We start from the raw sequence: 14,417 nt of genomic DNA on the forward strand, positions 1-14,417 counted from the left end.
TAAACTGCACACTTCTGTGGCCATTTGTGTTCCTCACCAAGACTTCTTACAACTGGGCTCCTTGACTTTTTTTCAAAAAGTAGTAGCTAAAAAGGGAAGTACAGAATGATCTGGGACATTTTCATAAAAGTAATGGAACCAGTCAGTGTCTTAGTTTGAACTATGTACAGACTGGAATAAGCCCAAGTTTGATTTAGGAAATCAGTTAAAGCATGTATCAAACTGTGTATGCAGTTAGCTGAGTTTCATCAGAGCTGTTTGAAAATATAAGACTTTATGCTAACTTTATAATCTAATGTTAATTAAAAAAAAAATGTAAGCATTTGTTGGGAAACTTTCTGTTCCTCTTTGCTCTTATTTTCTTGAAAGGCATTAAAAATAGTCATTAGGTGTGATCTGTAATTATATAGAAATGATTTTTTCAAAAAGATGAAGATGTATTTAAAGTTTGTCCCCAGTTTACTTACCATTAGGAGGTGTTTTACTGGGGGACCACTGTAATTTCCTACCATCCCCTTACAATCACAACATTAAAATATTTCTAGATATTTTTGGGGTTGGGCAGAGAAGTTGGATGGAATTGTCAAATATAAAGAAATTTAAACACAAACATGATGTAAAACATTTTTCAGTATGGACATTCATTTAAATATTTTAGGCAAACAAAAATGAAATTTTAACAATACAAACATTTAAATATAAATGTGAAATACTCATTTTAATAGTGCACACAGTATTATTGAAATTTTGCCTCAAATAAGCCTTTATTAACTTGTGAATCTGTTAAGGCAAAGTCAACAGCCTCTGCTGCTCTTAAGAAGGTTCCCACCGAAGGTAAATACTCTGAAATTCATAACCTGAAGAAATTTTTTGTGTCTTGAAAACACGGGAACTCTTCCAGATGTCTGACCAACACAGATGTTTGCCAATGACTTTTGCGCATCGCTGTTTAGAACCATTGAGCTTTTTTCACTTGACTTGCTTGCTAATTTGAAAGATTTGGCTGGGCAGAAAGGTTATCTCAGGTATTAGTGTGAATTAATAGTGTGATACTGGACATAAATTGCAACTAATTGGAGCTTAAAATGTTAAGCAAGTATGCAAAGGGCGTGCTAAGCCAGCCCCAGTGGATGCCTGGCTGTGCCTGCCGGGTCAGGAATGGCAGGCAGCCCTTGGCACCACACCCAGCTCTGATCAGGGACTCACTGCTGGGCTCGTGGGCATCAGCAGGGAACTGAAGGAAGCCACTGACTACAGGACTGATGGGAACATTCCTCCCACAGGCATTTCGGGGCTTGTAACTCACAGTTTGCGGAATTGGATAGGAGCAGCAAGGATTGTGCAAAATAGTCGTGTGCTTGCATATAGGTAGGACAGGACTAAAAAAAGTATCAATGCCTTACCCTTTTCCTTTTCTTACAGAGTTTTTCCAGATGCATTAATTTTTAGCGTAATTATTCTATATTTGGCCATATATAATTGAATATTATATATTCCCACTCAATGCAGTGAAAACTAGTAATTCATTAATATGGGAATTATAATAACTATTTCTGGAAGCAAAGCTAGATCTAAATTGATTGATTGAAAATTGAATATTAAGTCATAATCTAGGATTCAAAATACTGATAAGACAGGCTACTGTTAAACTTTGCCTTCTGTTTACATTTTACAAGAATTAATGTGTTATACATTTTGCATGCAAAATGAAGACGGTGAAATGAGATGCAGAAACTAACTGCAGAGCACCCATATGATAGCTAAAATTACTTTGGATATTTCCTTGAAAAAGGTAGATTTAAAAATATCTGTACCCAAGATCGCCGTGGTAAGCAATCTTCACCTCTGAAACGCCTCACCTAATGAAGAAATTGACACTAATTTGAAGACTAAAGGAACCCAGCCAACCTTCACAGCTTTGGGTGAGATGCCCTTTCAATGGAAGAACAAGAATAAATGTTTAGCCAAATTATAGATTCAACATACATATTCTGAAAAGCAGTGTGAATACGTGGCAAAAGGTCTGTCTGCCACTCTGAAGGGTGTCTGGTTATTTGACTTTGCAGCTCCTTGCTGCTCTGTGTGTAAAATGGAGAGGAAGGAATTCTGTGGAAGTTACTCTGATGTGATTTTTAAGCTACATAAAGGAGGCTTATTCTGTAGGAAGGGCTAAATAGTATTAAGAAGTACTGACATACATCAGTAAGAGCTGAGGCAAAATCTTATTGCCTGTTCTGGCAGCCAGAAAAACACTGCCCAGTACTTATGCTTTTGACTGAAGGGCATTGAGGTATTACCACGGCTGGCTGACCCTCAGATCTTACAGAAATCTTTCCTTGTAGATTGATGACCATGTTGACATTTGAGGAGTATTGACAATTACCATCAAAACACAATGCTTTTAATATCTCTACTAGATGTGTGCTAAGGAATCATTGAGATTCTGCTTAAAAAGATGGATTTTTTTTTACAGGAAATAAAGAGATATTTCAGATGTTTGTTTGTGCTTAAAGTTTCCTTAAAAAATTGTTAGCAAAGTCATAACTTTGATAGAGTTGTCTACTTTGTAATAATCTTTTCTTGAAAATCTGTTTTACCTAAAGTGTTAAGAAAGTCAGCCTGAGGGGTAGGACTAATAGCAAAAATTTTGGCTTGAATAATTGAATTCTGCAGACTGATAATTTTTTTAATATAGAATGAGAGAGTTTTATACTTAGTCACATCAAGTGACTCTAAATATATGTGACAGTCAGATTAACCTACAATACTAACACTAAAATGGAAAAAAATAGATAAACTCCTGCTGTTTGGATAACTATATGGGCAGAGAATGATGCTTGCTTCCAGTAACAGCTTAATCCTGTCCTACCCTGAAGCAACCTGTGGCAGAAGTCTTTGTCATTATCAAGATATGAGAAAGAGAATAAAATAATATAAAATTGAGTGATTATTAAATCTCACTCATTACCCTTCAGAAAGAAGCAATTCAGGCAGTTAATATACTACCAATTACTTGGCTTTTTATCCTGAGGATGGCTACAATTGCTGAAACATAAAAAGTAAGCAATCAGATATGTTAATTTTTAGAAGAATGTTCTAATGCTGTTATATATTTAAAGGATGGATTTAATTTATGATTAAGCTGCCTATTGTGAATAATAGTGAATGAAATTAATATAGTAGGCATTAAAAAAATTAATATATCTGGTGGCAATTTTATGTTGCCATCGTCATAAAGGTAGAATTCACAAAATTCAAGTCTACATGAAAAAGTGCCACAGAGATACTATACTAGATATGTTGTCTACCAAAAGCAGGGTAGTATGCTCTTGTAGAGGAGATGAATTGTATTTTAGAAACATTTTTTTACCAGGAGATATTTGTTCATACAGAGAAAAAAGTGGATGAGGCATAGCTTAAAGCTTTACCGACATAGATTTGTGTAACATGTAAATGATATAATAAGTCTGGGAAGGTACAAACAAGATGAAGGTAGCAAGGCAGTACAAAAGAGCTTAAAGATTAGTTCTGAGTCTCTAAGCCCCTCAGGTTTAGATCCCCAGAAAGGGTGATTAGCATTGTCATTGACATTATCATTGTCAATGATAATGAGGGATACATCACCCTTTCTTTCCAAAGGATCCCAAATGCATTGGGACTTAAAAAAAAGTGCTCAAAGGGAAATCAAGGAATTCCTGAGTTTTAGAGGGAATGTTAGCTCTTCTAGAGAGAGTGGAAATGCAGCAGCACAGCAACTCCTGCCACGCAGGTACCCCCTCTGCAGCTCCCTGCAGCTGGGTGTGACAGCAAGCAGGTGAAACGTGGAGCTGATGCCTTCTGGGAGGGAAAGGGTCTGGGAGGCACATACTGCTGGGCCAATAGCTGTGGGGAGCTCTTCCACAGCGTCCAGAAACACAGTGATTTTACAGTATCTGCTATCAAGGAAAGAATCAACATTTAGGGAATGCAAGCCATATCCTCATGTAATAGATGAGTTCTGACAGTAAATTTCACATTAAATCTTATTTATGTTTAATTTTGATTATATAAATTATTTCCAAGACACAGACTTCCATCTTCAAAAACAGTCACTATTTTATATTAAAAAACCAAACCCCAAACCCAAAGAAAAGAAGAACCATTAACCTTAAACAAGAAAATTTTCTACTTTAGGTCTGTGCGTATATATGTGTTTACAATGCTCTGATTCTCTGATAAGTCAGGGAGGAGAAGAGTTCTTGCAGAACTAGAAATCTCAGCAGATTTTAAAGACAAACCACTGAACAAGTCATAAGAGAAAAACACTTCTTATATGTATATATTAGAAGTATATGTATATATATATATATATATATATATATATATATATATACAGATATATATATACACAGAGACACATACATGCACACTGAAATATGTTTTTACATATTTGTGCATATATATGTATACCAATTTTTTCTTTAAGCCTTCTCTTTAACTTTGCCATGGAAGAGCATCTCTGACTCAGTAACAAGTTTCGGAGAACACGTCTGTACCACACAGCAAATGGAAAGGAAAATATTTCTGGTCAGAAACATCACAGAGGTATTTCAGTGAGACAAAAATGTGCATATTTTGTAGCCTTGTTCCTAAGGCAGAAGTTAATTCTTGATTTATTTTTGTGCTCAGAGGAAAACCTCAGAACTTTGGAATTCTGAGATCAGAACTTAAATATTTTTAGTGTCAATGTGAAATACTCTTTCCTTCTTACAATCTACAGTCAAAAAGTGCCACAGAGATAATATACTGCTAAAAGTGTAAAAAATGTCCAGAGAAAACTTTTGTGATGTCTAGTGTCACATTCTGTGTTTTAATGGCTGCAGCAATGGTTTTGCAGACTTTTCCTTCTGATGGAACATATTGTCACCTGTTGTCATCAAACTTTTTCTGCCATTTCAGCTAAGATCATGAATTCTGTGCATTGTACTGGCACCTAACAGAAATAGGAAACTACATTCTGACTTTATTTTTGTAAATAAAAAGCAAGTGAAATCATCAGGAATAGTAAGTATCCTGCAGGCTCTTCTTCTTGCAGGAGATATTCAAAGAGCCCCATTGCTTATACAAAGCAGATATCTTGCCATTGAAAGTGCTGTGAGGCTATTTCTTGTATAAGAAATTATACAGAGATAGTGATTGTGCAATCTCCTAATAGGGTCATGTGGTTACAGAGGGACAGTGGGTGCTATTAAAAGCTTGACATTTATCACTCACAGTGTTTAAATTTACCATGGAATTTGTGGCATTTGCCAATCTAAGTATAGAGAATGCCACAAATACCAGAGAACAGATAAATAGTGCTATGCAAAACCCAACAAACTGCTGGTGGTTCTTTGCTAAATCTGCAGCACATCCCATTCTGGAAATGCAGTGCAGGTGCTACTGGCTGGAATTTCTCTGCATGAAAGAAGAAAAAAAAAATGGTCATTATGATTTTCTTCATTTTGACTACTTAGATCAAAACATTTTAAGTATAGGAAATTTTTCTGTGTGTCTGTGTGTAGCCTCCAGAGAAATGGAGTCCCTCTCAAGTTTTAATGACCTAAAGCTAAAAAAAAAACCCAGATAATGGAGTAACATTTTGTGTTATAGTTTAGTGGTGATATTTGGGCAAAGGTTGGATGTGACGATCTTGGGGGTCATTCCAAACTTTATGATTTTATGATGCTTTGGCATATAATTAACACAGACAAAATATACATTACAGTACATTAATTTTATGAAATCTTCTATTGGAAAATACATTATGTAAATTGTGATGAACAATTGTGGAGTTCCTGTTGGAAAAAAATTACTTTTCTGCAGATAGTTGTTCTCTAGGACTCTGAGCCTTAGAGCTCTGTCTAAATCCTGAAGGACAGAATTAATATAATCAATCACACTGTGCATTTGCTCTAAGAAGCACACAAAAGTTATCATTATTTTCTTTGCAATAACTGCAGAAAAGACATTAAGATAATATAGTATTTAACAGAGCTATATTTTCTTCATCTAACAAAGCAGCTTTAATGGTTGGTGGTAGAGGAGATAAAGGCTTTGCTGTTGTCTTAGAAATTTAGGTTTATGGAGTCCAGGCACCCAAATCCAACTTGTACCTTGGAAGATATTGTTTCTTGACTTCTCTTTCCCAAGCTCTCAGGGTGAATGTGAAGTGGACAGCTGCTCTCCAGTCACACCAGCAGGTGCAGCTCTGTCCCTGCTTGGCTGTGTTGTGGTGCAAAAACAACAATTCTCCCTAAATTGTGTAAAGGGTGTTTTGCTACAGCTTAAGGAATTGAGGTAAAAAGTTGAAAGAATGTGTTCGTAGTTGAGACCAAGTTCTTCATCTTTGACAATGATGTGTGCTTGATTCTTTAATGGGATTCTAGCCTCATAGAAGAACCCTATGCCTAGAGTTCCCTGCCATGCAGCTATTGACACTGGCTATTTGATTATCTCTTAAATTTTGGATGCATCTGGTTACAGCAGATGGCACTGAAGAGTATATAGTGAAATTCCTGGGCTATCAGCAAGACCTGTGTGTCACAAGTCACTCCTGCTGTTAATTCATGACACGAACTCTTCCCATTCATTTGCTATTCCCTGGTCTTTCTAAAGCCTGGTGAACCAATTTGCCTGGTGAAAGCAATGGAGGAAAGTAGGTTAGGGAAAAAGGGTACTGTATCAAACTTCAGCCATTTCTGTAATGATTTAAAATTTACAAATTTACCTTTTGAAAAATCTCTTGAAGTGTCTAATGTATTTTGCTTCAGTAAGTATTTCTTTGGAGGACTAGAACTTCAGATATACTTTAAATGTGGAACAAAAAGGCTGCAGTGCGGGGGACGGAATAGGTATAAGTCCAATTGTGTCAGGAACCCACGCCTTAAAGAAGGAACCCACTAGACCGCGGCAAAATATCCAAATATGGATAACATTGTAACCAGACCAGTGAAGAGATTTTTGCTTTTATTTCCAGCACATCAGTCTCAAAATACAAAATGGAGACATGACAGCTCACTGATCCACACCAAAAAATGTCTCCCCCAACAGCGCTGGTACAGCAATACATAAAATCATCTCAGACTAGAATTCAGCCAATCAGACACAGAAAACACAAATTGACAAGCATTCTATCCAATCTTATAAAACATACGTAATCGTAGCTAAAACAAAGACTAGTTCATAAGACACAAAGAACAGAGTTCTATTCATGCTAACCTTCTAAAGATATACATTAAATAACCTTGTTGCCATCCTAAAGCCAATTCCACAGAGACCTATTGTAGTTTGTCATGTCTACTGCTTGGGAAACTTTTCTGCTTGCATGGGAAACTTTTCTGCTTGCATTTGCAATGCTAACAAAACTTCAGTCTGAGGCTTACATACTTCTTTTAAACATTTCTTAAAAACCCTCCAACCTTATGGATTCCAACACTGTAGGTCCATAAAAAAAAAGAAAGAAAAGAAAAAAGGGCCAAAATCTCAGGTCAGATAAATCTAAACACTGCTCTTGTTTTGAAGCTGATGATACTAGTAGGGCTGTCTAAAGTAGGTGAGGGCATGGATATTTTCCAAAACATTTTTATTCCTTCCAATGCTGTAAATCTCCAGTGCATGCTTCCAATCAACCACTGAATATAGCAGCTAAAAAGAATGAAGTGGATTTTTGTCTCTGTGAAGGACATTTTGTGTGGATATTTCACACTGTGTGATTCAATCTAGATTCTAGTGCAACCTGCTGCATACCTCTGAATGTACTTTCTGACTTCTGAGAAAATTATTTATCATAATAAATATCATAAATAAGAAACACTTTTGTGCTCTCCTAAGTTAGAAGGTAATAATACCCAGTCACAGAAGTCCACTTAGAATTTGGGTTATGTACTTCTTTAACTTTGCCTTTTCTGTGTGTATTGTGATTTGATTTTCTTATCTACACATTCACCTAATGAAAAATAAAAATATTTTAACAAGTTAATTACAGCCATTGTAGCAGCATGCTTGATTTGTTTCAGAGGCAGCTGTGATAAGTCTCTGCAGGACAATCAGCATGTGAAGCAAGTATGTTGGCATTTTCTAGTTCTGGAAAGACTGTTTGCCCCTGCTGCTGGGAAAAGAACAATTAAATATTTTTAATTTAATTCTTTTGATATATACACTTGATATATTTCTCTGAACCATCCTCCCAGTGAAAAGAAAGCATAGCATCTTATTTATGATGTCAAAATCAATGTCTTTACATCATAGTTGCTCCCACCCCCACCCCAATCTTAAAAAGTAAGAAAATCACATTATTGAGAAGGGCTGATCATAAGAAGAATGATTTTCAAAAGAGGAAACTCAGCCCCAGCTCCCTGTTTGAGAGTGTTTCTGCAGTCATGGCGCAGGTGGGAAGCTTGCCACCCAATTTAGTTTATCCTGTTGGCCTCACTGTCTTTCAGGGTGAAACATGTGGTGTTAAGTTGTATTTTCCATTCAGCAGAAGGTGTGCCTACACGGTGTGTGTGACTCATCCACCTGTCTAGTTGGTGTTCTTTGGATTAATTGATCTATCTTTGAGCTCATGTTTTCTCTCATGTTTTGTTTGTTTTTGTGGCAGTCATATTTGGGTTTCACACGTTTATTTTTGCTGTGCATTGTGCCTTCAAGCCCGAGGTACAGTTTGCACTGACATTTCAGGTAGCACAGCTTTGGACTTTGATAACTAGTTGGTGTAATGAAACTAAATATGCTTCACAAATATTTATTAAAATCCTGTGGAACTGGCTGACATTTTTTTTCTCTTCCCCATTGCTCTAGCATTCCTGTGAGCCTTTTCCCTTTGTAATACAATTTCTGTCCCAATACTGATCCCTCAAGGAAATAGTTAAAATTATGAAGTGTATAAAAAAACACTAATGAAACAAAGCAGAACAATAATTTATCCATGCTTTTTTTTGACATATTACTGATTCAAATGCATTTTAAAGAGATGAAGCCTATTAGTGCTTATCAGAAATAACGAATTACCTTGCCTGATTTTTGTCCACTAAAACTGTAGGATGGATATACTTACACAGTGAAACCAGGGCTGGAAATCAACTGATTTCTAGTTTTTTTAAGATCAGGAGAGGGTCTGTTTTGAGAAAGCAGTAGGGAGCTATGTCTCACCATGGCATCTTGAAACCCCCATCTGAAAGCTGTGTGTAGTTTTCATCTCTTTTAAGCATTGAAAAATCTTAATTAAATCAAAAGCTTGAGGGCCCTAGTCCTTCTGGCTTTTTGATTCACTGTAAACCCTCTTTTCTTTTAAGGCAAAGGCAAGTCTCTGGGATGCAGCAAGTCCTTCACAGATTCATTCTCAGAAGTTTCCACAAGGAAGAATGTGTTTCATCCAGCCTCTGTATAGAAAATCAGGAAGGGAAAAGGGAGAGCTACTGTCCCGTGTTGGGAGGTATGACCTCCTCATGGGCTTGAGTACAGTCTGAGTGACTCTGTCTTGGGAAATTTGTGTGTGAAATGGAGATATTATGTAGAGGGTTATTGAAGAAAAGAGATTTATTTTCTTGTGTTTTGGCAGGTACAGACATACAAACACATAGTGTGTTTACACTCTTACAGGTGTAAGAGACGCCTGAAAACCTGAAAAACCCAGAAAACATAGGTAAAACCTGATCTATTATGGGCAATACACGTTAGTAACTGGTAAAAAGATTGATAGTTGGTAAAAATGTTTACAATTTAAAATATTTATGCATTTGCGTGTAAATATAAATACATGACATTCACACTCTGTTGCATCCCTTGAAGTTCAACTGATAAATATTTTAAAGACTCTGTGGTTCAGGCTCTGGTTTAGGTGTTTAGCCTCACAAGAGGTGTGTAATGCAGGGTCTGTAATGCATCCCTTCAGCTGCCCTTGATCCTCAGCAAGGAGTGGAGCAGGGCAAGCACAAGTGGGAAATGCATCCAGGGATGACTCAAAGAGATGCTTGGTGCTGCTGGCAGGGTGAGCCAGCCTGCCCACCCCAGGCCCCAGCTCCTGGGAATGTGGTAGAGGTGTAGATAGAGCAATGGAAGATACACCTCTCCATGCTCTTTCCTACTTGTAGAACAGACACAGCTTTAGATTAGTGAAATCATGAAGCAAGGTATAATGACACATTTTCTTTTTCTTTTTTTTTTCCCCCTATAAATCAGTGATAGCTTGGTTAAGTTGATCAGAGGAAAACAATCCTCAGGTTCTTGCAGGCAAAGTGTGAAAGAGGTTGCAAACACTGCAGAGCAGAATTTCTAAATCTAAAATGCCAAGTAAATACTTGATTCAAACGAGGACAGATTTGCATAGGATGTGCATAAATCAGTGCAGCCCTTGAGCAACTCTAACCTATGCAAGAAATTATGTGAGTTTCACTGTCATCTAGAAAAGAACTGTAACTTCCAATCTATAGTGTCATTACACATAATGCTGATTTGTCTTTTTCTTAAAAACATAAATAAATCACACAGATTTGCAGCTGTCCTACAATATTTCATGAATGACTGAATTTATCTTTTTATTTTGTTGTGTCACAGATTCTTGCATTATAGTTAAAAGTACACCATTTCTAATAGATTCTGAAAAATATAGTTATGACAGGAATATTTTAGAACACGAAATATTTTGCAAAATCTATATGTAAGAATTCAATTTCTGTGACATAAGAGAAATTGATATTCTGAATTTGATTTTGCTCCATTTTGAAATGGAAACATTACAAAATTTAATTAAATACTCATCCTGGAAATCTTTTTCTTTAGGAAAGATTAACAAATGGTGTTATGAAAACAAAGCATGTTGCACAGCACTGAGCAGATGCTGTTTGTTAGTAACAGTTGTGGAACTCACAAAAATGCCAGTTTTAATCACCACCTGTGAAATTTCAGATGTGCATGATTGGAATGGGTCTGAGAAAATGTTCTGGCTCTATAAATTGGTAATTTCCAGTAAAAGTGCTGAGCTCTACATACTAGATTAAAGATTCTAGACTAAAAAACTGATACTGCTGAATATTTATAAACTCACATTAATTTGAAAATAATTAAAAAAATTAATGACCTCCACAAAGTACTTAAGATTCTTTTCTCAAATCCATGACTATATATTCTTGGTTCATGTGTACTAACGTCACTGAAAGCCAAAATTCAATAGCTTTTACCTCGGATCTTACCTGGGATAAAGTCTAAAATCTTGTGAAATTTAAATATATTTTCCCCGCAGAACCAATTTAACTCACTTCAGTAATCTCATAGAGGAGGATTCCTGAACAATTCCTATGGCTGGGTTTGCCTTTGCTTAGTCCAGACACTCTTCTCTAACACATTCCTCATATGCACTATGGGGGACTTTATCCCCTTCTGTGGTAAGCAGGTTCTGACTGAGCAGGGCCAGCTCGAGAGGTGGAGCCTGCACTGTTAACTAATCAGGTGTTAACCAATTTTCACTGAAATGTAAATGTCAGTGTTTGGAAGTTCCACCACCCACTACTTTCAGTGTGGTTTTTAGCACTCCATTGTACCACTCAATTTTTCCAGAGGCCAGTGCATGATAGAGAATATGACACCTCCAGTCAATACTGTGCTCTCTGGCAAAGGTGTCTATGAGGTTATTTTGAAAATGAGTCCCATTGTCCAGCTCAATTCTTTCAGGAATTCCATGTCTGCATAGTACTTGCTTTTCCAGGCCCAGCTGTATGGCTTTCAGCTCTGCAACCTGACTTGATCCACCTTGCCCCTCAACAGTTTGTGTCTCACCACACAGAACTCCCCAGGCAGGACACACATGCATAAATACATACATTCGTGCACCCTTGAATATGTATTTATATCTTATGTGTCTGGAATGGAATTAATATCAAATATATTTCACAAATTTTTGTTACAACTGTAGAATCTTTGAGTGACACAAGGATTAAAAACCATCTGCATTTCTCACTGAGCTCCTGCTTCTCACTCCCGTTCACTGACATAGTTTACTTTCAAGTCAATCACTCGAATGCCCTAGTTATTTCAAGGGATTGTTTCAGCCTGGCTTCTGAAGGGAAGCTTTAATGTAATGTGAATTCCCTTCTGTGACTGGTGAGATGGGGAGGGACAGGACAAGAGTGGGGGCGCCAGGAATGCTGAAGACCTATGGTGGTGTAGTGATCAAAACAAAGGGAAAGAACTCCTTGGTAAATCACGTCATCGAACTGAAAGCAGCTGGGAGTGCAGAGATTCAGCATTTGGTTGAAGGCAAATGTAGACAGAGCTGAGATAAGCAGTAGGTCTGGAAAAAAGTGCTTGATATAATGCATTCATGCTGAAATACCGAAGCATGATTTCTCAACCTTAATTTTCTTTCCTTTTTTTTTTTTTTTTTTTTTTTTTTTTTGTATGGAATAAGAAAAGCATCAAAATGCTGCCTGGAGTTCCAGTAGAGAGGACTCTTTTCTTATTACTGGATTTTCTGTTGTTCTGGATATTCTGAAGCATTCAATAACTTTCTCATAATTCATATTCTGCCATAAAAATTTTTAAAATGTTCTGGTATAAATATCTTCAAGGTTTTAAAATTCTGGCTCATCTAAAGCCAGCGGGAATTGCTATTAGTACAATGAAAATTTACTACCACAGAATGAAGATATTAGGATAGAATATACATTTTAAAGGTATTATTAAAATCAAATTTAATTATGTTTCTTCTGATGAAAATTTGTAACTCTTTTTGATGGAAAAGAGAAAAATAAGGTTTGCCAAACTGAGTCTAACAATATTCTGCATTGGCTCTGGCATACTGGTATACTTGGCTGGTATTTTGCCACAATGCCCTAATCAGTTATATTAGGCTACATTTATTTTGTAGTACATGTCTTTGAAAGAATAGACTCTAGGAATAAAATCATTTGCTCGACAGTGAAAAATTTTCACTCCCATATTGAATTAATTATTATATTAGTATGTAGATATCTTTTTCATCCTTAAAATGTGTACTAAATCTGTATATAGAGGAATAATTAATACTCTTTTCTGCCCAAGGTATTTTTGAAAGCTCTTTCATTAGTGTATATGAAAGCTTAAAAAGAAAACTGAAACAAAAACTCACATAAGATTGGCTTACAAATTTACACTTAAGTCATCATAATCCATGAAATTGCATTAATGGATGTTTGGATGCTTTAGCACAATGTGAGTGCTTTTTTGAGATTGGTGAGAGTCAGAAAGGAAGCTCAACAGACTGGCAGCAGATGATCTGGTCAGTAGAATATTTTATTTCTGTATTTCTTTGCAGAGCCGGTCAAGTACTAAGTATTTGTTTCAAAGATATTTTCCTTCTCGTGGGTGCATCCTACCTGCAAATAAATCTGAGTTTGCAAGAAGTGCAAATGCTGCTGCATTAGGAGCTGTAAATATGCCAGAAGCAAATGCAAGTGTAACTCACTATATAGGTCCAAGTTATTTCCTAGGAAATTGATTTGAGCTGTTAATTTGTGTATAGAAAGGTCCCTGTGGACAGCTTACAAGAGCTCCATAAAACTTAGGTGATTTTTTTTCTGTCAGGAAATAAAATATTCTGTAACTAGAAAGTATGATACTTAACTTTTTTTCATTAAAGCAGTTCTATTTTGATATTTTAAATCCCCTTAGTTCACAAGATTGCAAAATATTTACTTAGTACCTGCCCCCATTGTGAATGTTTCTTATGATAGCCCCCTTATCCCCTTGCAAGAATAGTTATGGAGCTTCAACATGACTTATGAACCCTCACTTTCAAAGTTAATGACTATTCATAGATTTATTCCTTCTTCACTGATTACATTATTTGTTTTCTTGAATAGCTTTCCATTTATTGCAACCTTCATTTGTAGATATAGACCTCTGATGCATAATAGAGTCTTAATTTGATTATTAAGTTATCAGGGTGTTTTGTTTGTTTGTGCATTACAGGAAACCCTGAATTCTGTGCACCTGAGACAGCTACTGTCAAGCATGAAGCATACAAATGCAGGCTCTATTCCCTGCTCACAACAAGGACCACAGGAGCCCACCCTGCAATTGACAGCTTTGACACAAACACTGCTGACTGATGGGAAGAGTGTGCTACCCATTTCCTGGCAGCAAAATGAATATTCTTGCAATGTTGCTTTCTCTTGTCAAGGACTGAAGTCGTTAGCACATCCAAATCTTTTACCTTTTGGGAAGTCATTACTTTCAAAACTGTGGGAAAAATACAAGTTCTGTGCTGTGATATACTAGAGTTATCCTTTGAGGGAATTTCATTTGAGAAAAAGACATGGAGAGGGATTTCTTATTAAGATCTACATTCAGCAGCTAGCTGTAGCTAGAGTTGTACTCATACAGTGGGGAGGGAATGTACACACAAATGCTTATTTTAATGA

This window comes from Ammospiza caudacuta, chromosome 6, assembly GCF_027887145.1.
Source record: "Ammospiza caudacuta isolate bAmmCau1 chromosome 6, bAmmCau1.pri, whole genome shotgun sequence".
NCBI classification, from domain to species: Eukaryota; Metazoa; Chordata; class Aves; order Passeriformes; family Passerellidae; genus Ammospiza; species Ammospiza caudacuta.